Source organism: Drosophila biarmipes, chromosome 3R, assembly GCF_025231255.1.
Source record: "Drosophila biarmipes strain raj3 chromosome 3R, RU_DBia_V1.1, whole genome shotgun sequence".
Lineage (NCBI taxonomy): Eukaryota > Metazoa > Arthropoda > Insecta > Diptera > Drosophilidae > Drosophila > Drosophila biarmipes.
Genome location: NC_066616.1, coordinates 33,327,292 through 33,348,520, shown reverse-complemented (window position 1 = coordinate 33,348,520; position 21,229 = coordinate 33,327,292). Strand labels below are relative to the sequence as shown.

Below are 21,229 nucleotides of genomic sequence, written 5' to 3'. Positions count from 1 at the left end.
TGTGCTCTGCTTCCGTCTCAGTCTCTCCTTCTGTCTCTGTATCGGTCATTCTCTGCCTCTCTATGGTTCCAATTGTAGATTCTACTATCCACTGTCCACTAGTAGCGCTCGCTAAAAACTCTCACTGCTCTATCTCTCACCTGATTTATTAATCTATATCTCAGCCCTCAAATCACTTCCCGTAGCCCACCCATTTTCCACCACTGAAACACAGCTTATAATTTAAAACGGATGATGTCGGAAGGGTCCAGTCCACTCCACTCTACACACACTTTTGAGTTTGTTGCGATTTGTTTGTATTTTATTTAAGAGAAGAACAGAAAATCCAATTCAAAAACCAAACTGAAACCAAATCAAAACTATCGCCAAAAACCAAATACAACAAATAATCTGAACCCACCACGCACAGCAAATGCAATTGTTGCACGCACCGCCGTCCACGCATCCGCATCCACATCCGCATCAGCATCCGCAGCACTCGGCAGCATCAGCCGCCGCCTATCAGGCCATGCAGATGCACCAGCAGCAGCAGCAGCATCAGCAGCAGCAACAACAACACCAGGCGGCCGTCTTCCACCATCAGGTTGCGACCATTGCCGCCCAGCAGCAGCAACAGCAGCAGCAACAGGCGCAAGTGCAGCATCAGCAGCAGCTGCAGCAGCAGTTCCACTACCAGGCCCAGGCCCAAGCCCAGGCGCAGGCCATGCTGCAGACGTACATGCAGCTGCAGGTGAACAGTGCAGTGGGTGTGGCCACCGCCCCTGCCACGCCCACCAAACCGGTAGCCGCCCAGATTCCGGGTTCTATTGCCGGACCGATTGCGGGTCCGGTTCCCGTGTCGGTGCCGACTCAGTTCTTCGCGGCTCCGAGCACTCCGTTGACCATCATTCCGGCGGCGGCGGTCGCCTCGTCGGCCATGTTCGCCACCGCGGCCACGCCCACTTCGGCGGCCACCACTCCGACCAACAATGTAAATAATACAGTTAATCTATCAGCCGTAACTAGAACTACTACTACTACTAAGAAGCAGCCGCCGGCAGCAGCGGACGCAGTCCTGAGCGCCGGCCTAGGAGTGGGTGGTGGGGTTGGGGCCGTGGCCTCGCTTCTGGGACCGGCGCCACTGCCGATGATGCCCCACCACTTGCCCCTGGCCAGCGTTCTGGGCTGCAGCAGCGCCAGCAGCGGCTGCAGTTCTGCATCTTCTGATTGTTCTATGCCATCGCCAACTTCACTACACTTATCTTCTCCTAAAAAGGTTTGTGTGTTCACTAAAAAAACGCTATAAACAACTCTCTCCTCAGATCTCTTTGAGTTTTCCTTCAGTCATTTTCCTGTCGAGAAGTAGATACTAACTTTCTTTCCCCACTAACTCCCTTTTTCTCTTGCTTTGCCTGTTGTTCTGGTATTTGTACATCTTGGATATGCACTATAATCTCTGAATTTGTCATCATTCACCACTGTAGCTAACTAAGCCCTTTCTCATTCGTTGTCGTGCTCCTAGTTGTTGCCGTTGTTTCGTAGATGTATTTGCGATTTTAATTGTTAATTTGATTACCAATCAATTATTTAGTACTAAGACCATTAAGTTAGCTGTAAGTGAATATACAACATCAAAGTCCCATTTTACAATTACTGATTCACATAATTGCATAATGTCTTACTCTACAATCTGGCATTTGCACATTGCAGGCTTTTGTACACTAGGAAAAATATAACCCTCTTAGATTTTGTATTTTTGAATATTTTCTTGATCCAATTAACTTATTCTTTAAAAGTATTCTACAAAATCATAATTTTTTTACATATGTCTCGGGCTTATTCAAACTTTATTTAAACATCATAGACCAAAAAACCATATTTATTACCTAAACATTTAATAACGAGAACTGTGGGATAATTAAATGCCAATTAAATTATAGTATATATGAATAGCACACTCGTTTTTTTTCACTGCCAGCCTTTCAGCCCTTTTTATTGGGCCACGTCTTCTGAGGGGTCACTATTTGGGTTGTGTGAGTCAATTGCGCGTAATAAAATAATGTGCAACCGCTCGCCCAGCTGACCAGCATACAAATGAGCGTCCGATCGGGTTTCTATATCCGACACTAATTTATTGACTCAATCTCAACTTTGTTGGAAGTTCGTAAATTTCGATGAAGGCAATAGTGGGTTTGCGAAAAAAGAAAAGGAGGTAGAACAAAAGTTGCTGGCTGGTTGAATTTATTATTTTATCAGTCATAACTATCGCGTTGCAGGCGAGCATTAACCGCAATTGTTTGGCCAGCACTTACGTTTTGTCCTGGCCAACTGTTTCGGTTCGCCTGAACCTCCTCCACCTCTGCCTCCGGCCGCGTTTAGCGCCTCTCCGCCTCCTTTTCCCCCATTCGGCCACATGTCGTCCATATTGATTAGTTGGCGTTGAAAACGTCGCTGCAATTTGTTGGCGCAAACTGCACCACGAAAGGCAAAAAGTTGTACCTCCTCGTCACTCAGTTCTGGTAATAGAACGGCCGGCCGACCCTCTGCTCCTCTTGCTCCTCTTTCAGTTGTATTTCCCCAGCCGTGGCCGCGAGTCAAACAAACGTGGCCTGTGCTGTGGGCCCAGTGTGCCAGGGCTCGGTGTCCAGTGGCGTGTATCGCCCCTCGTATCCAGTGTCCTTTGTGTTAGGTGTCCAAGTGTCCGAGTGTCGGCTGTCCACAGTGCGTATGTGTGCTCCGTTTGTTATTCTAACCGCCGAGCTGCCAGAACGGACAACCCACGTCTGCCACATTTATTATCGATTTATCCTGGCCAGCAGCTCCTTGCTTTGCTGCTGCAATTACCCCCCGACCCTCATTAATGTTTAAACTGTACTTAAATGACTCTATTATGTGTTTCCCCCTTTTCACAGCCCCGTACACGTTAAATTATCTGTAATTGATTTTGTTTAACATACGCCCCGACAATACCTGACACCCAGCCCTTATCCATTAGCCGATTTAAATGTTGGTTTTAGTCTTGCGCTTATTTTTCGTGCGATTTTCCATCTGGCCGTCATTAAATGCACTCAGTCGTACATGGAAATATTTTGTGATTAAATAGTTTTCGCATCGATCCCCTCGGCATTGCTGTGTGTAATTATTATTGTTATATGGCAACAAATTCCGCAGTTTTGTTTTTAGTGATTCCCGCAAAAACGAAATACAGCAATATTTTAATTCATTTGTATTTATATGGCTCAACAATCCGCTTTTCCACTGTTCCCACCTGCACTGCTCGTTGTGGCAAATATTTTTGTCAACAGCGATCTGCGTAAGCAAATAGCAATGAAACGGAGGCGCAGGAAAACAACCCCTAGGTGCTAATAAAGACCGCGGACAAGTCCAGCAAACCGCACGATAAATAAAGATATTGACAATGGAACATGAAAGCTTCCGCTGCGAGGACAAACAGAAAATTTTTCAAATTAGGCAGTGCGCTTGGGGATTCGGATAAACATCATGTTAGGCGGCGGCAACTCTGCGGGCAAACCGCCCGCAAGTGTCACGACCTCATCAGCGAACTCGCTTTGAAGTGTCGAAGTCAGTCAGCCTGCACTTCTAATAATAATCCGCAGAACTGCCGGCCCTCGGCTAACTTACAAACGCACAAATAAACTTTTTAAATTTAAAAATTCATCAAACTTTCAAGCCGGGCCGACAAGTCAAACAAACTAGATGAGCACTGGGAGGGGTCAGTATGCAAAAAAAATAAACAACAAAATAATAAAAAATGTATATATATGAGGAAAGAATTACATTAATCCGTAATCGAAAAACTTGACTCGAACACGGTGGAAAAGTTTTCGTTGTGCGTTGAAATTTATAACATTTTTTATAATAAGCGATTTACAAGCGCGCTGCATATAAAGTGTTTCCAACTACAAAATTTCAATTATCTCCCTGTTTTTGGACCCGTCCGGCAATAAAACAATTTGAAATTTAAATGCACCGGAGACAAAGTCCCCTTTTCCCCAAAAAATTATGTCAAGAAGTGGGACAAGCAATATGTTGCCCAAAATAAGTGAGGGCAAGCAGAAAGGAATTGCTTCGTGCTAGCATCAAATTGAGATGAGAAAATAAAATTCAATAAACTCTTGTTAAGCACGCAGCGCTACGGGAGGGGGACAGCAGAGCTGGGGGACAGGGGACAGCAGATGCGTGCTCCGAAACAGGACAACGTTTTAAATATTGACAGCTACAAAAGGGAGTCCCTTTTCCGCCCTCCCCAACCCTGGCCTGGTATCCCTGATGACGAGGCTGCCGAGTAAATAGATAAATCAACCCCAGAGACATGTACACCAAGCATTTTTGCATTGATCAAAGCTGGGGCCGGCTCAGCAGGGGGCAAAGGGGTGGGAGCAGGGCGAAGGACAGGACATGATGCCTAAGCATTGTTATGATTTATCCGGCCCTCAATCGATTTTCGTAGCACACTTTTTGGGGCTGACAAAATCCCATCTCTCATTGATGAGAGCTCCTACAATTGCGCTAATCAGAGTGGCTGCGACACATGCCTAGATTCGATTGAGTACGGTGGACCATCAAAAGAGCAAATAGGTGCACACAAAGTAAATATTTTTGGGGTACTTTAGGGTCCATTAGAGTTTAACATTCTCCAGGAGAGCTGAACTTCAGCGAGAACTGTAGGCCCATTCTCTTGTAACCAGTTTACTTGCTGGCTGCTTCACTGTACCTTGGGCCGTCGTTGCGATTCGCCTGTCGCTGACAAACAAATTAAAAAGTTATGACTAAAAACGTTTCGGGCTCGGCAATGAAATGAAATTTGTTCGCTCGGACAACGCTCAGTGTTCAGTGCTCAGCTATGCCGCCGGCTAAATTTAAATTGCTTTTGTTGCGCTTTTGTAGTTGTCTAGTTGCTGCTGCCGCCGCTCCTGGTTCTGCTCCTAGTCTCGCTCCTCCGGCAGCTGATGATGATGATTTTCCTTTTTGTGAGCGCAAGTTTTCTTTGTTGTTTGCACAAATAGTTTTTGTCGCCCGCGCACAGCCATAAAAAATGCCAGATTTTCTTTTGAATGGCGTCGCGGCGGGGCGCGTAAAAAAAAATCTCGAAAAAAATAGTAAAAATGTGTGTAGCTGCGAATTAAGTTTGCAGTTAAACGGCCACGGCTAAGCGCATTAAGAGAAAAGTTTTTGCATCCACTGGTGCCCCCCACTTCTCTCTTTATTTCGAGGCGAACTTTTCCGAAATCATTAAAAGCTTAAATGCGGCGACCAGGAGCATGAATATGAATATGAATATTGAATGTGCGGCGGAATGAGTGACTGACGGAGACCATTAAAAGCAAGCGCGCCCTTCAACCCCCCAAGCCAACTTGCGGGGTTGTAACTTTGGCTTTTACGAGCGCAAAATGTTTGCCCTTCAGTGCACTAATCCACCGAGCACACGAGCTCACTGGCACACCAGCAAACTACCAAACTAGCAAACTAGCAGACTGGCAGGAGCATGTGAGCGGAGGCCACAACCCCGGGACCAACTCGGGCACTCACTCAAACTAGAAGCGACAAACTAACTTATTAATATGCAATGCACACTTTGTTGCTGTATTAATTGCAATATTAAATTTCCACTAATACTCGCTTAGCCGGGGCAGACCAGGACTCGCCTTTCACCCACACTGAGCGAATAAGTATATACCTCCCGGATTAGGTACATTTCAAAAACTAACTTTGGTTCGGGTCTTCGATTTGCCTATGAAAAACTCTGTTAAACATTTTATTCTACGAGTTTATATATCGATATCATGGCTTAGAATGATATCTGTATTTAAGACACTTTTTCCAGTGTCCGCTCAACTTGTTCTGCTTGAAAAGTTTTTCCGCAACTTTTAGCGGAGTAAAGTGAGTTGAAAACACCTAGAACCGAGTAATTATTACATGTTTACGTGCGCCAGGATCACGTATCCCTATTCCTTTCGCCGTACCCATCCCGCCACTCCTGTTCCTGTCCCGCTCCTGTTTCCTGGCAAGGATTTGCGATGGGAGGGACGGCTTCATTCGGCATGCGGCACGGGTGCGCTGAAAAGCGATACTAATGATAAGTTTTGCTTGCCAGGAGTCCGTCAGCGAAATGAACTCAATTTGCTACGTTTTACATTACCAAAGCCGCGAACGGACATCATTTCCATACGCGCACGTACGGCGCAGACGGAGGTGGTGGGAATTTTCGTGCTCGGTTGCCCGCAGCTTGATGTATGCGGCTGGGGAAATTCTGCGTCTGGCAGCTGAAAATTGCACTGCAACGCACCCCAGAAAACCAGAGGCGAACAAACGGGTGCCGCGGAAAAAGTAGCAGCGAAATTTATAAATGTTTAAGAGGTGCAGCAGGCAGGCAGGCAGAGCCACCGGCATCGATGCCAGACATAATGTTGGCTCAAGTTTGCAGTTAACTAAATTTACACACTCGCAATCTGGGCGAGTGCAACTGATTTCATTAACTAGAGTTGGGCAAACAAGCCCACAAAGTCCCGCCCTTCTCTCTTCTGGCGGGTGGAAAATTAATTTGTTGAAAATAAGTTGAGGGCAAAGTTTTTCGTGTTTGCATAGCACACTTTCATGTGCGCACTGCTCGGGGCTGATTAATAACCACAGACGTTGTCTATCCGGCCCTTGTCTAATTATTATTGTAGCGCAGAATGTGTGTCAGACCAAAGTTGAGCTGGTAAATTTTAGTGTCCTGAATTATGCATCAACTTTGAGCCACCCCTTCCCGTAAGAGATCGTAACCCTTAATATTTTATAGCACTGATTTCGACTGCGACAGCCCATAAGCACATGCTAATAACTAATTTGTGGTCCTCGGGCTAACGAAGTCTGGCTTGAACTTGATTAAATGCAGTTCTGGCGGACAATTGTCACCTTTTGTCAACATCAACATCAAATTTTCCGCTAGTTTTATGTGCATAAATTCAAATGCCAGACATCAGGACGAAGCCCGGCCAGAAGGCAGACTTTTGATGAGTTGTGCAATTTCCAGGCTGAGGCACAGAAATAGGAAAAAAAGAAAAAAAGGGCTGAAACCCGGCCATTGTCGCCTGTCGTCTTTGGTTCGCCTTTTGCCTTTCAAGCGATTTTCCCCCGTTTTCCACAGCCAGGAAAAGCGAAGACTGCGCTTGATTGTCTGTGTAAATGCGGCGCCAATTTTTTATGCTCATAAATGCAGGCAGACCAGCAAAGCGACTCCACTTTCCACTCAAGTTCATTGTATTTGCATGCTGCCCACCCCCTCCTGGCATATTTTCTGCTGTTTCATCATTCTCATCAGCAGGCATTGCTCATACGCCACGTTCCTCCTTTCGTCAGTCAACAAAAGCCAGAGCTGCAGTTCGTATAATTTTTTACCCATGCTTTGTTCAAGTTCGCTTTGCTCCAGAGCCAAAACGTTAACAGTATTTTCAGCATTTTCGAGACAGTTTGTCATAATTCCATAGAATCTACTTGGCATTTTTTCTCGTTTGTGTGCTTCTGGCTTCGGAGCTTCTTCTGACGTTTTATTGTGTCAACATGACAAATCGTCAAGTGTCAGGAGGGCCAGGAAGGGGGAATGCAAAAATACGGTCTTTCCTTATTTAATTTGAAGGTGGCCCTAAATGGACTAAATTGATAGGCATGCACAGAAAAAATATTATTGTTCTTAGTCTGGGATATATTCAAATACGGGAACTCTGTGAGTTGTTTGAAAGAAACTTGGTGGGAATAAATGATTGCATAAAATATTTGATTCTCCAATAAATAATTTAAATATAGTAAGAATTGGTTCAGTCATTTTGTGAATGGAGATTCTTCCGTTTAAAGCTTCAAATAAATTAACACTTTCACCTTTTTTCGACTTAGAACAGGGAGTTAAATTGTTTCACTTTTTATCAGTCGGGCCATAAATTCCATTGCTCAATTACAATATTTGGCCCATCGTATGTAAATTTATGAGCATTTTTATTTCGATCAATTTACTCTCCTACTATTTCTCTCACATCCCGTTTGTGTGACTGGTGTCTGCGTTATATTTATGCTTTTTACGGCCACCTCGAAGGAGAGAAAAATTTATTCATTGAAGTTTTTACAGTCAACTACACACCTCCTCGATGCGGTTAGCCCTCGCATGGCCATCATCGTAGTCATCATCCTCATCCGGGGATGTCGGAAAAGCGGCTAAGCCGAGCTCCCTGCTCCCCGCTCTGACGTAATCATTCATACTTCATCAAGTTGACCCGACTCCGACTCCTTGCTTTTCTATTCAGACCTCGGACTCGAGCCCGCCTCCGTCCCTGCTTCATTGCTATGCAAACTGCTCCCAATGGCTACGTTTAATGGTCAAGTGTGTAAAATTGCATAGCAAATCGCTGGGATGGTGGATGCGGGTGGGTTTGGGAGACAGCTGGTGGGGAAACGTTTCCTGGACCATTGCTCTTAGATAAACATCTTTGCCATCTGTTTTTGCTCCACTTTGCTCAAGCTCTCTGGGTTCTGGGTTCTGGCTGCTGACTGAGTTACATATTGATGTGATTTACCACTCATGTCTTTAGGGCGTTCTGTGTCCTCGGCAAATTGTTTTGGAATTCAGTTTTGAATCGATTCTCCTTGTGGCATGATATACACGCCGATACGGCCGATTCATCGCACATTTTATGCCTCCGTTTTGAGGTTCAATTTGAACGTGTTGCCTCCTTTTTTCCTGTCGTAGCCATAATATATGTGGCAGATAAATTGAAACTTCACCTCAACTAAATTATGGTTCTTTACCGGTTTGTCTACTACTGAATCTTATTTATTTTATGACAGCCCCACCGAAGTAGCGAACAACCTAAGCTCGGTCCCTTAAAAGCTTATAGTAAAAAGTTAAATTTCGTATTGCCACCTTAAAATGTCTCAAGTGATTTAATAAGTAAGAGAACAAAAATTGTATTTAATTTATTTTGCCGCTCTAGTCGATTTATAGTATTTTCCTCTTCTTATATAAGCTCCATTCGTAGACTGTCCATCAATCAACTCTCCTGAAATTCCCGTGCTCCCAGCTATGTCTTGCCATTGTTGATTTCATTATGATTTCGATTTGCATAACCGAATGTCTAAGCAACAATTTGGCACTCGGCCCCCACGGTTCAAAATGGTCGCCAGGGACTCCTTTTCACTGTCAATGGCTCTGAGGAGTGGAGTTCGAGGTGCAGTTGGAGTTCATCATCGTCTTCGGGCGGTGTGTATCAATTTTGGGGGCCTCACATTTCATTAGCTTGTCAACATTTGTGTTAGCCGACAAGCAAGCCTGTGATGGCCATGTCTTTGACACTTCAGCCTGCGGCGTGCGCCTCAAATTGTAGTTGCCATGGCGTGCGGCACACAAGGAGCGAGGGAAGGAGCTTTGAGTGGTGCTTCAGCCCGGACTGTTGCCCTAAATAGTTAAACTGCTTAGCGAGTGTCTTGCGATTTGGCAGACTATGGCACATGCTCCGGTTGCTATGCAAATCAATTTTCCCGAACAACCTGTCTGTGCCGTGAACCCGAGTTCATTAGTACTTTGTTTAGTTAACTTTCTATTGGCAGGCTTTTGAACTTTGATACCCGGATTTGGCAAACGCTTTTGTGCTCACTCAGTTAATTTGTTTTAATTGCCATAATTTTGTCCTGCCTGGGCTGCTGCCTGCTGCTGTCTGCTTTGATTTTCATGCAAATTTTAAAGCGCTTAAATTGTGGCGAGCACAATCAGCAGGAGGAGGGGCAGTCAGGTAACGAGCTGTACAAAACGAAATCCCTTCTTAACAAAGGCAGGAGGGGAAATCATAAATTTTGCCCAGCAGCCATAAAAGTGTTCAGCTTGCTTCGTTTGGGGAGCTCAAAAGCAAATATGCAATACGCTTGCTATCGATATGCCGAAATCTATGCTGCTGCCGTTTTGCTTTTCCCCTTTTCGGTTTTTTGCCTAGACAAAGGGGAGAATCCCTGGCACGTAAGGAGCTCCGCAAAAAGCCCTTGCCAAAAGTATTTTATTTATTTTTGCCACACACACACACCAACACATTATCAGCAAATGTTATTAGGGTGCCCCGTAAGTATGCAACAGTTTTTTGTGCGCATGTTGTTCTTTTTCCTTTTCCTGCTTTGTGTTCTTGTGTTGGCCCTGCGGGCAGACAGCAACAAACAACAGGCAGCCAATTAGGCAAGCCAAAATCTGGTTAACTGTTGCTTTCCTCCTTTTTGGCAGCCAGCCAAGACATGGTTTTATTGCACTTTAATAGGCTAGCGAGTTGGTGTTTTTCGGGGTTATAGATAGGCCAACGCATTAGGCAAATCGTAAATGCTCCAACTTTTTTCAGCGCATTGCTTTCAAACCACTTAACGTAAATGATGTTGATATAGCCGATAGACAGGGAAACTTTCTCGGGCCTTTCCCCTATAAACACACGGCACAGTTGTTGTGATTATTATTGCTGTTGTTGCCGCCGCTCTTCTCGAGCAACTTGCTGTTTTTCTTGGGCCCAAAAGTCGTTGAGCGTTAAAAGCAACCCAAAAATGTTCTACAACTTTTGGTTTGAGTGTGTGTTGGAACAAGTTAATGTAAAAGTATTTTTATGCTTTGAAAAACATTTGCCGAGCCAAAAATTATAAAGAAAATAATAAAGGAGGAAAGAAGCGAAGCAAAAAGAAAGGAAAACAAAAAGTAGAGCTAGGCAATGCGGTGGGAATATTCTGCGGTTGTTGTTGTTGCATAAATAAAATCAAACAAAACAAGTAGGAAAATTCGAAACAAACACCCACATTGTCTGCGTCTCGGTCGCACGAAGTGGGGGATTCCCATATTATCGTCAGTCGCATCATCATCATGGATCAGCCGCAGTCGCTGTAATTTTGTTATACGCACGTGTGTGTGTGCGTGGGTTTTCCTCCTTTCCTGTTTTGCTCTGTGTGAGTGTGTGCGCCACAAGATAAATGTCTATTTAAATTGTCCCTGCTTCTAGCCGGGTTCTTTGTGCCGTCGATTCCTCAATGGCAGGACCATGGCAATGCCACTTGACAGCGCGCCGCCCACTCGAACTCCTCCCTAGTTAAATCTTTATTGTTATCATAATTTGCTTTTATCCGTGCTCAAAGCTTGTCTCATGGCAGGTTACCTAACCAAAGCCCCATTCATCCAGCCGAGATGGGACAGGCAGAACCGAGCCGAACAGAAACCGAGTCAAACGAGACCCAGAGTTCACATTTTTATCGTAATTGTTTTCGTGCATTTTTTTCGGTCTCCTGCTAAAGTGAAAAGCGGGAAAATGGAGCGTAAATAGCACTGAGCTCTGTGGGCTTGTTTACCATTTTCCCAGCTCTGTGCTTGCTATGCAAATCAATAAAAGTTGATAATTGAGATTTCTTTAACAAGATTTCGGGTGTCACAATGACAAGCTCCTGTTGCCTGCCTGCCTTCCTGTTGCTCCTTCCCCTGTAGATGATGATGAAACAGATACTAAGGCAGGGGAATATTAAAATTATAGCCGGCAGACAGCGTTGTCAGCAAAAATGGCATCTCTAGGCTGTGTGCCAGTGACATAAATTATAATTAGATTGAACGGCAGCCGACGGTAGACCTTGAAAAACGATCCGATGGGGCAATTTCCTGAAAACGGTGCATCATTAAATGAATTAAGGAAATCTATATCATAGAATAATTATACTGCTCATTACGTACATTTTCGATTACCTTGATTTTGATAGCGTTCGACCCTTCTCTGCATAATTCGATTTGTTACGTTATTTATGATTTTGAAAACCTTACCCCTCCATCTCTCTAGTATTTGTCGTATGAAATTTGATATTGTGTGCCTCTAGATAACCCAGAGATTGCCGTACTGTCCAATGTTTTAGTTATAAGCCAACCCGATCCCAGTGCATGACTAACCAACTGTTGTCTTCTCTTTTTTGTTGCAGGTAAGGACCGATGAACAGTATATTTATAAACTGAACTATTTGGTAAGCCATTCAATAAGTTTCCCAATATACTCAACCACATTTCGGGCTGGCAGGCGCACTTACCATTTGTCCCATAAGTATCTTTGGGGTTTTATTTCCGCAAATATCCCGCTTCATTTGGCATTGCGGCAAGCAGCCGGCAATTGTGTGCCATAATTGAATTTTAAATAAACCCGGCCAGACACGCACGAGAGTCGATTGCAGTCGTATCCTTTCTGCTCTCGGCTCCTTGGCACTTGTCTACTTTTTAAACTGTAAATAAATTTCATCGAATTTCTTCGCTGCCTGCTGACAAAGACGTCTAGCAGGCGGCTTCTTGCCCTGCTCCATGCTCCGTGCTCCTTGTTGCTGTCGTTGTGTTTGCCGCATCCTGCGCCATGAAGTATGCAATTTTATTTAGTGCGACCGGCACTTACCTGGCATCACTTCCTCCCTCCAGCCACAGCCTTTGTGCCGGCTGCTTGAATGCCATAAAATATTTAAGTTTACATTTCTCACACACAGTGTGCACCTCCCTTTCCGTTTGGGGATCATGCTCTACCTCTAAGCCGGATCTTCTTTTTGTTGTCTCCTTGCATTGACTGCACTAGACTGTCCATTTTTATAACTGAATTTGCCCAGTCAAGATTTCTACGACTTGGCCACACACATCAATGCACTTAGAGAAAGCAATAAAGCTTATTTACGAAATAAATATTTTGTGTAATACTGTAGTAAAAAGCTTAATTTCGAAGCTCGTTCAATATTTTGATGGTCATAAAATATCATCAGATTGATTTCTGGCGAGGTTGGAATACTTTGGAATACTCTGGACGTTCTTCCAATTGCAGAAATCCAATGCGAAAGTATTATTGAGCAGAGACACTTTGCAAGAATACATATTTTTTTACCAGTGAACTCATTCAGCATGTTTGTCCGCCTGCTTAATATTTGCTCTGCCATTGTCATGGGTCAGCCCCTACTCTGACCGCAAGCGACCGACACGACCTGAACCGGCTATTTGTGCAGCACTTGGCTCGCCTCGACCGACTCTCCAGCTCTGATTACCGGCAATTCCGTTTTTCCTCACTGCAAATATAATTAAGTCAACACACAAACACGTCCAGATATATCTATGGACAAATAGTGCAAGTGAGTTGCATGTGCATTTTATTTAAGAGTTCAATAAGCAAACTTTGCACCGAGTCAAGAGTGCAGCCATTAGGTAATTAATTTAACACTTGGCCACACAGCCCGGCCACTAATTGGCTTCCATTTACCAATTGAGACAAATCCGGCGGAGGGAAAATAAAGAATAGAGCAGAACTGGAAGCTGATGGATGGGCAGATAGAGCTGTAAGTCGGAATCAAAGCGATGGCAGTCATTACTGCCATTTGCGGCACACTTGGGGTTGGCAGCCATGGCAGTAGTTCCCAGGAAAAGAACCTGACATCAAAAACGCTTCAATGAACTGGTCAAATGTGGAGTAGGGTACGTGTGTGGGTGTGTTTGGGGTTGACTGCTCACTGAACCCAGTGAACCTGCTCGAAATTAATGTGCCACGTAAAAAGGGTAATTTCCAGAAGCCACGTCAAAGGTGCTTGGCCAAGTTCCAAGTTCGGGGCAAGACTTGTTGCGTGCCTTGTGCACTTTTTTTTAGACATGACCCCCATAGTCAAAGTGAAGTCAAGTGCAAAGTAAAGTAAAATATTTTCCCAACAGAAAAGAAAAAGGGTAGCGAAAACCAGCTAACATCAAAATAGACAAGCTGCGAAACTTTTGTAATGTCTAAAAGGCTCTGCTCATTAAGAGGAAAGTCGAGGAGGAGATGCGTTTGGTGGTGCCTTTGGCGTTAAACTCATTAACGGTAATTGCAACCTTTTTTTGAGCGCGCATCGCATTTTTAAAATGCAATTTTGTTAATTAATTTTCGCACATGACGCCCGCCGTCTGAGGCGTCGCTCGTTAGCTCCGGCATTAGTCGATGATTTGGCTTTTGAATATGTTGTCAATCAGCAACGGAGCGTCCTTGACTTGTCTATCCAGCCGCCACTTGTAGCTGCCAGGCGTAGCTCTTTGGCTTTGGCTTTTCGGCGCTTTTCGCTTTTCAATTACGGAAAAACACGCCCCGCAGCCCACTTTCGGATGGAATTCGGATTCGGTTGGGATAACGCTCTTTACCGCTAGAATCAAAAGCCAGCGGATCCGCCTCCTGTTGCTGACACTGATGATGATTGTCGCCCCGAGGGGCGTAGCCCAAATGGAGGTAGAAGAAGTGCTCTTCACTGAAAAAAAAGTATCTTCTAAAAGCCAATCGCAAATTGATTCTCAGTCAGCTTTGTGACGTAAATATTAGACGCCTTTTTCATGATCAACATAAAATAAAAAAGGTTTATCCTAAATTGAATACTTTATAAACAATTGCTACAAAAGTCAGTTACAATTTAAATTCAAAATTTTAATTTTTAAAATGTATTTTTAATTAGCATCCATTATTTAAAAACTATTACCCCAACGAATACGTAAGCCACTTTCCTTAAAAAATGATTTTAAATTTGCGATTAAAAAATCTTCTAGTGCAGTAGTCTCACATTTCCACCGGCTGCAGAATAATTTGTCTTGCGGCCAAACGTTCTATTATCAAGCGGCGGAGCAGAGTGTGTGTGTGGGCCGAATGGCGAAGGCGAATATAATATCCTCACTTGGAGCGCACTCCAGAGATGCCCAGCCCAGATACGAGGGCTTGTTCCCGCCCTCGAGGCGGTTAACTGAATTTCAGTGAAAAACGAAAGGAAAGCCAAGCCAGCGGGGGAAAAAACAGAGGAAAGCAGGGCTTAAGGAGCTTCTGTGATTTATAAGCATGTGCTCGCTGGCTAACCTTTCGCTTTTCACTTTTCTTTTGGCACTCCTTTACAATCAACAGTCCTTTTCATGGGTCAGTGCAACTCACACACATAGAGACAAGGAAAAAGGCTGTCACTGCTGTTGTAATCAACTTAATTGCCGGGAAACAGAACCGGGGCACCCCGAGAGGAGTAAAAAGGCGCGCAGGAGAGGGCGAATAATTATGAGTAATTGCTATTAATAAAATATAGCCAGAGCTGGCCAAAGGACATATTCATAGCGCCCAAAGGCACGCGATGAAAATATAAAAAAATTACTCCCAACCAGTAGCGTAAAAAGCAACGAAACTTATTCACAGAACGGAACAGAATACATTTGATTATAATCTACAATCTACGTCAACAGCAGCAGTATCCAGGAACTACAAAAACAACAAAGAGGGTTGTTAGCCCCTAGACAAAGCTCGAAAATTGATATTAATTTTTCCGCCTTTTTTTAGCCTTAGCTCGTGGAATGTCGTTAAAAAGCAAGCAAGAACAAAAGACCCAGAAAGAGGAGTAAAATGTTATGAGCCTTGTTATCGGCCCACGCCCACGAAATGAGGGCGCAATGTGTTTCCTTGGCATTAATTTTTGCTATTTAGCAACGTAAGAAGGCAGCAAAAATATATCAAATTAATTAGTGAGGCTTTGCGGCAGGGAAAAAAACGAAAAAACAACCGCAATAGCAACAATGGCATGCAAAAAAATTTGGTGAAATTAAAATCCTGTTTCCAGGCCCCTTAAAGCCACAACAATGAAGTCCCCAAGTAACTGACCATGACCAATTCAAAATACAGACGAGATCGTTAAAGGATTTCGATATATTATTTTTAGGACTCGTGCTTAATCTCAGCCCACATCATTATACGTAACAATTAAGCAATGTGTGGCCATGGGGATGCTATTTGTCAATTTGACATTGACAAACTCGTTGGTCTAGATTAGAAAACACATGGGCCTGGGGTGGCCTTAGCAAGTGCGAAATGTAAACACAACGAATGGTCTGCGGTCTCTTCTTCTTCGAGCCAAACAAGGGCGAGAATGAGAACGAAAAGGAGAACTCGCCCCCAGGACATGTTGCGAAAACTTCATTTGTGGCCGGTGCTCTGTGCCCCTCTTATTGCCGCTTGACTCTCGTTAAACGCTTCAATGACTTAATTATATTTCCGTAATTGTCTCTAAATCACGAGAGCCATAATTAGATTGCCACAGCGCACAAAAGTATGCAGCGCTCTTGCTTACTTCATTGTTGCTTTCTGCTGCGGACGAAAAGGAATATCTGTCTTTTCAGCTTTATAGAATTTAACCGCCTCGCTTATAAGCCAAGGAGAACTATTTCCAGTTAAACAAAGGGAAAATGGCAAAGACCAAAGCACGGAGAAAGTGCTGCAGTCAAAGTTTTTAAGTGTTTATTTCAATTATTGTTTGGCTGCGTGTTGTCTGCTCCGTGTTTTTAACCCCGCGCACGGGGGCGAGTGCTCGCGGGGGCAATTTAATTTTCCGCATTTTGTGCACTCCCGAAAAGAGTGGGGAAAAACAACGAACAATAACAAAAACTAGTTAAGAAATGCAAAAGTTTTTAGCGTGAAAGTTCGTCCACCGTTCGTCCTGCAGCCCCTCCCTCCCGGCTTTGTTTTCATTTTCATTCACGTGCAGTTACTCAATTTTTGTGCTTAACACGAAAGAGTAACAGAAGGGAAAACAATGTGATTCAATGGTGAAAAGCTGAAATAGTGAAATGCTTGAGGTGTCGAGGGAAAGTCCCCTTCTTCACTCACACATCGGCGCTCTGGTATAATTTAATTTTACACTTGCTTCTACTTTTGCTGGCGACCAAAACTAATGCTGGCGCACTCGAGTTTCCGCAACATTGTTGCTCGCAGCCCAGCAGCATTGGCGGAAAACTTGGCCAACAGCCCCGCCCCTCCACTTGCCGCCCCTGCTGCCCCTTCCCCTCCCCGGAGCCTTTTCGCCTCGGTCTGTTTAGTGTTGCGTGTCGCCATATTGTTTGCTTTATGTCACACACTCACCAGCACAAACGCACTCTCTGGTTTATTTGCTCCGACAGCCATATATTTTACTCTCAGGTAATTGCGGTTTTTATTTCACAAAAATAATAATAGCTGCACCTTCGGGGGTGGCGCTGTGCGAGAGTGTGTATGTTGGTGCATGTGTGTGGATGTGGATGGATGGCTGTCGGAAGTTGTCAGGCTACAACAATGGTGAGTGGGAAAGGCGAACGGCATCTTAAAGCAGCCACAAACACGCGTGCACACAGGGTCTCAACCACTTTAAAGGCGGCAGCTGAACGCTAATAAGACACACAGACACACAGAGAGTTCCCAGGAGGGGCAGGTGGAGGTGGAGGAGCAGACAGCCGCCTTTCATGGGTGTGTGAGCTTACACTCCGCATACAGCAGGCTGGATGCCCTGTTTGTCTGCGCGAGTGTGCAGCATAAACCCTGTTAACACACTTAACAACAAACAAAGCTACAAGCAACGCCTGGCCGGGCACACACCTCCTCGCCCCTACCACCGCCCTCCACTATGAGCATAACTTTAATGCTCATTGCTTGGCTCGCTGCCTTGACTTGGCTCGACGCCAAATTTAAATGAACTGGGTCGCCGGCGACGACGAACTGCAGAAGAACCCCGCATTCAGATGAAAATGTGCGGGATGCAGGAGGGGTGCGAAACTAAAGGGGTTGAGCTGCCAGCTGGGGCAGGCACTGTCCAAAAACAGCAGAAAAATGGTTTGCCTTTTAATAATGGCTACCACCAAATGTGCCTTTCTTAATTTGTAAATGTTTTATTAAAAGTACGAGATTCATTTCGAGAGATCTTTAATTTACTGACTGAAATAATGGATTGAACTAAATTTACATGTGATAACCTCCCATGATGATATCAACAAATGGAAGGATTTTTAGCAGTGTATGCTGGCATTGGTATGCATTCGCATGGGTCTTAATTACATAATATCCGAATGAAGAAAATTCGAAATGCCCAGCGGGCTCTTGAGGCCAAACCAAAGCCTGTGTGTGAATCCTGGCCCAAACCGATTTGTGGGGGAGTTTATAAACAATAGTTCATTTGCGAGCGCTCCGAGGTAGCCTTAACCCGCCGTCGCCCGCCTTAACCCCTGTGCCCAGCTAACCCGCATAATGTGCTTACGCTTCATCGAGTGACCGTTGTCTGTGGCTGTGTGCTGTTGCTTTGCGTGGGTGTGAGTGGGTGTGAGAGGGTGTGACTGGGCGGTGGAAGGTCGAAGGTGAGCTGCCGAACAACGATCGACGGGAGCTGCGTGGTGCTAAAAATGTTAATGCAAATCATTGGGGAAATCAAAAATGGCTCCACCCCCGTCCAGAGTGCAAGTGAAAATTGTGGCCAAGATTTTCGTAGGCATCCACTTCATGCAATTTGCAAGGGTTTCCCAAGTGGCCTTTCCTCCCCCATTTCCCCGCCCTGTTTGTTGTCAAATTTGCGCAGCAGCCGCTTCCAATTGCAACAGCCAAGTCATTAGCATAAACGTAGAGCGGCGAAAAGCAGCGAATCCATTAAGGCCCGTGGCTACCGGATAGGCCCTCGAAACGGGCCGTGAGCCCCTGCTTTTGGCAACTCTTTAAAGATTTATGAAGCGTCAAATATTTATTATGCCCGCTTTGCAATATAAGGCAGCCGAGCACGCGAGCCCCGTCTTGGCACGGAATGGTCCACGGCGAAAGGAGAGCCAGCAGCCAACAGGCGGGCAGGCATCTCCCTAAGCCTTTGGCTCTGGCTTCCTTGCTGGCTGTGCGAACACTTTTTGAAATTGCAAAGCGGCGCAAATAAATAAAAACACATAAAAAGTAGGCAAACGCAGGATACGAGGCTGAAGCAACATCAGCCAGAGCCACAGCCCCGACACAGACAGCGGGAAAATAAAAAGCAAGGCATAAAATAAAACGCAGGCGGGGAAACGAAACGAATGAGAGCGCAGCCCACGATGATGGGTCCAAGGAATGCCAGCAACAGGACACAGAAAGAAAAATCCGTTCTGAAATCAGGACGAATCTGCATTATATCAGGACCTGTTAGCCTTTTGTTCTAAAGGGAGAAATTCAACTTTATAAGATTTTTAAAAAATACCGCGCTATTGTGAAGATGATTTAAGGATATTTTCAAAATCAGGATAGCAGACTACAAGGGCGTTTTAAGATAGTAGAATATTTTCATCAGTGCATGGCTGGCACAAAAAATGCAGAGCGAGAGCAAAACAAAATCAATGCGAGAAGCAGGCTGAGCTTGAGTCTTAGTCGCACTTTTACTTTCCCTTTTTCGGGGATGGGGATTGTGAGGGGATGTGGATGTGGCACTTCAACCCCTTCAACGACTCACGAGGACACGGCGGCTGCAGCAGCCTCTTCTCGTGGCGTTGAAATATGTGGCCCCAAATATGAAAAATCTCCTCTCGTGCTTATATGTATATATACATCTTTTTGCAGCGGCAGCAGCAGCAACAGGAGAAGCACATGAGCCTTGTTCCACCCTCGCACTCGTTTGTTAAAGTGTTGAAATATGTCAAACATCGTCGAAACCATTTCATTTGACTGGGCGCGACTGTCGCGGCGGCCGGCCTTTGAGCAAATGCAAAACGCTTGGAATATTTTTAGGCGCACACAACCGGTGACTAATGATGATGATGTGTGTGTCTCGCCCTCTGCCCTGCCCCATACCTCTTCCCCTGTTCCTGCCCCTGACTCTGTGCTCAACTAATGAGGCGCATAAATTGTACACACAAAAATCTCCACGCTCCAGAACAAAGTTGCAAATTTTATGAGCTCCCTGACTAAACAAGCTGTCAGCGAATGCGAAGAGTTACATGTCGCTGCACTTAAAGAAAAGCTCGAACGGTTTTGTAACAGATGGGTTACATATTTGCGAACACACTCTCTCGAAGACAAATAACTACTCAATTAATTTTAAAAATTATCTACAAAATGGGAAAATAATACCTGATCAATTAATATCGGGAACTTTCTCTATAATTATCCGATCATTTTTTGTGAGTGCACACGACAATAGACTATATCACATGGCCACCTGTCTCGGCATTCAAGCAGTAAGAGACAATTTAATTAACGCATTTTAGCCGCCTGCCAGCCGTCTCTTCGCTGACGTCTGTTTGTCATTTGTCAAGTCGGCCGTGGCTGTAGCCTACTTTTAGATGCTGGCGGGTCAGAGCGGAAGAGCTAATTTAAGATGGAGTGCAGGCCAGAAGGCACCGAATTGGTGGCGGGATCCATCGCTGCCGAAATGCACGTCACGCTCCAATTTGCATGCCTTAGGTCTGCCAGTGGCCCCCAGTGGCTCCCACTCATCAGTCCTGTCCGTGTGGAGGCCACACGCCAAACAAAAAGAGTTCAGAACAAGGGCGCCCAACAAAAACGGAGCAGCGAACCAAGCCAGCCGCAATTTGGTCATGTCCAACTCAATTTTCGTTACGTAAACTGCATCATATGCCAGGCATACGAATAGGACCTGGCTGTTAGACATAACTTTTGGCGGAGGAGGAGGTGGAAGCGGAGGTGGGTGAGGAGGAGTCAGGAGGAGGCAGTCGCTCACATGTACATATTTTGTTTTCATTGGCCAAAACAAAAACCGAAACCCAAAAAAAATTTCCCCAGCCGAGCCTCGATGGCGGCTTCTCAGGCGCTTCAAATTTAATTAAACATGCACACGTGAGCAAATGCAAATAAATAAAAACTTTATGGCTTTTGCCATAGCCAGAACGGAGGCCGTTGTGGAAATGGGGAAATGTGGAAATGGAAAAGCGAATGGCGGCTGTGTGCGTGCGTCTTTGGTGTTTGGTATTTGCTGGCAGTTGGTTGGCTGGCGTGCTTATAAGTTTTAAATTTGCGCCAGTCGGCGGTGGAAAATAAATAGAGAGCTCTGGCCGGCAATTTTTTTGGGAGAGTGTTTGCGGCTTTTTCCAGAGAGAGCGGCCAGCTTTTTGGTTAGTTTCGTGTGTTGTTGGTACAACACGTTTTAAATTGAACGGCTTTGGCCACAGTTTTTTCACTTTTTGTCATGTGGATGGATGATTTATGCAGTGGCAGATGCTGCGGACCGGGAGCAGTAACACGTTTTAATTGAAATGCACTTAAGGACTTAGGCTTATCCAGCCCCGCATTCTGCAGGACATTTTTTAATTACAAAACAAAAAAATGCAGCAGCTTTGCATATGTGATTAGGGCTTAAGTCTTATCAGAGCCGTACCCATTCCGATTATGCTGCTGACAAATGTCATTTCTAAATTTTACAGCTCCGACAATGAAAAAAAATTGAAAAACATGCAAGCACATGGAAAATTCATGATGAGCATAATAAAATAGAACAA

The 21,229-nt window shown here is 44.8% G+C and overlaps 1 protein-coding gene across 3 annotated transcripts in view; it reads left to right on the top strand.

Moving 5' to 3' along the window:
- LOC108023859 (polypyrimidine tract-binding protein 1) overlaps positions 1 to 21,229 on the top strand; it is a 140,197-nt gene that overhangs the window by 64,137 nt on the left and 54,831 nt on the right. The window lies entirely within an intron of this gene.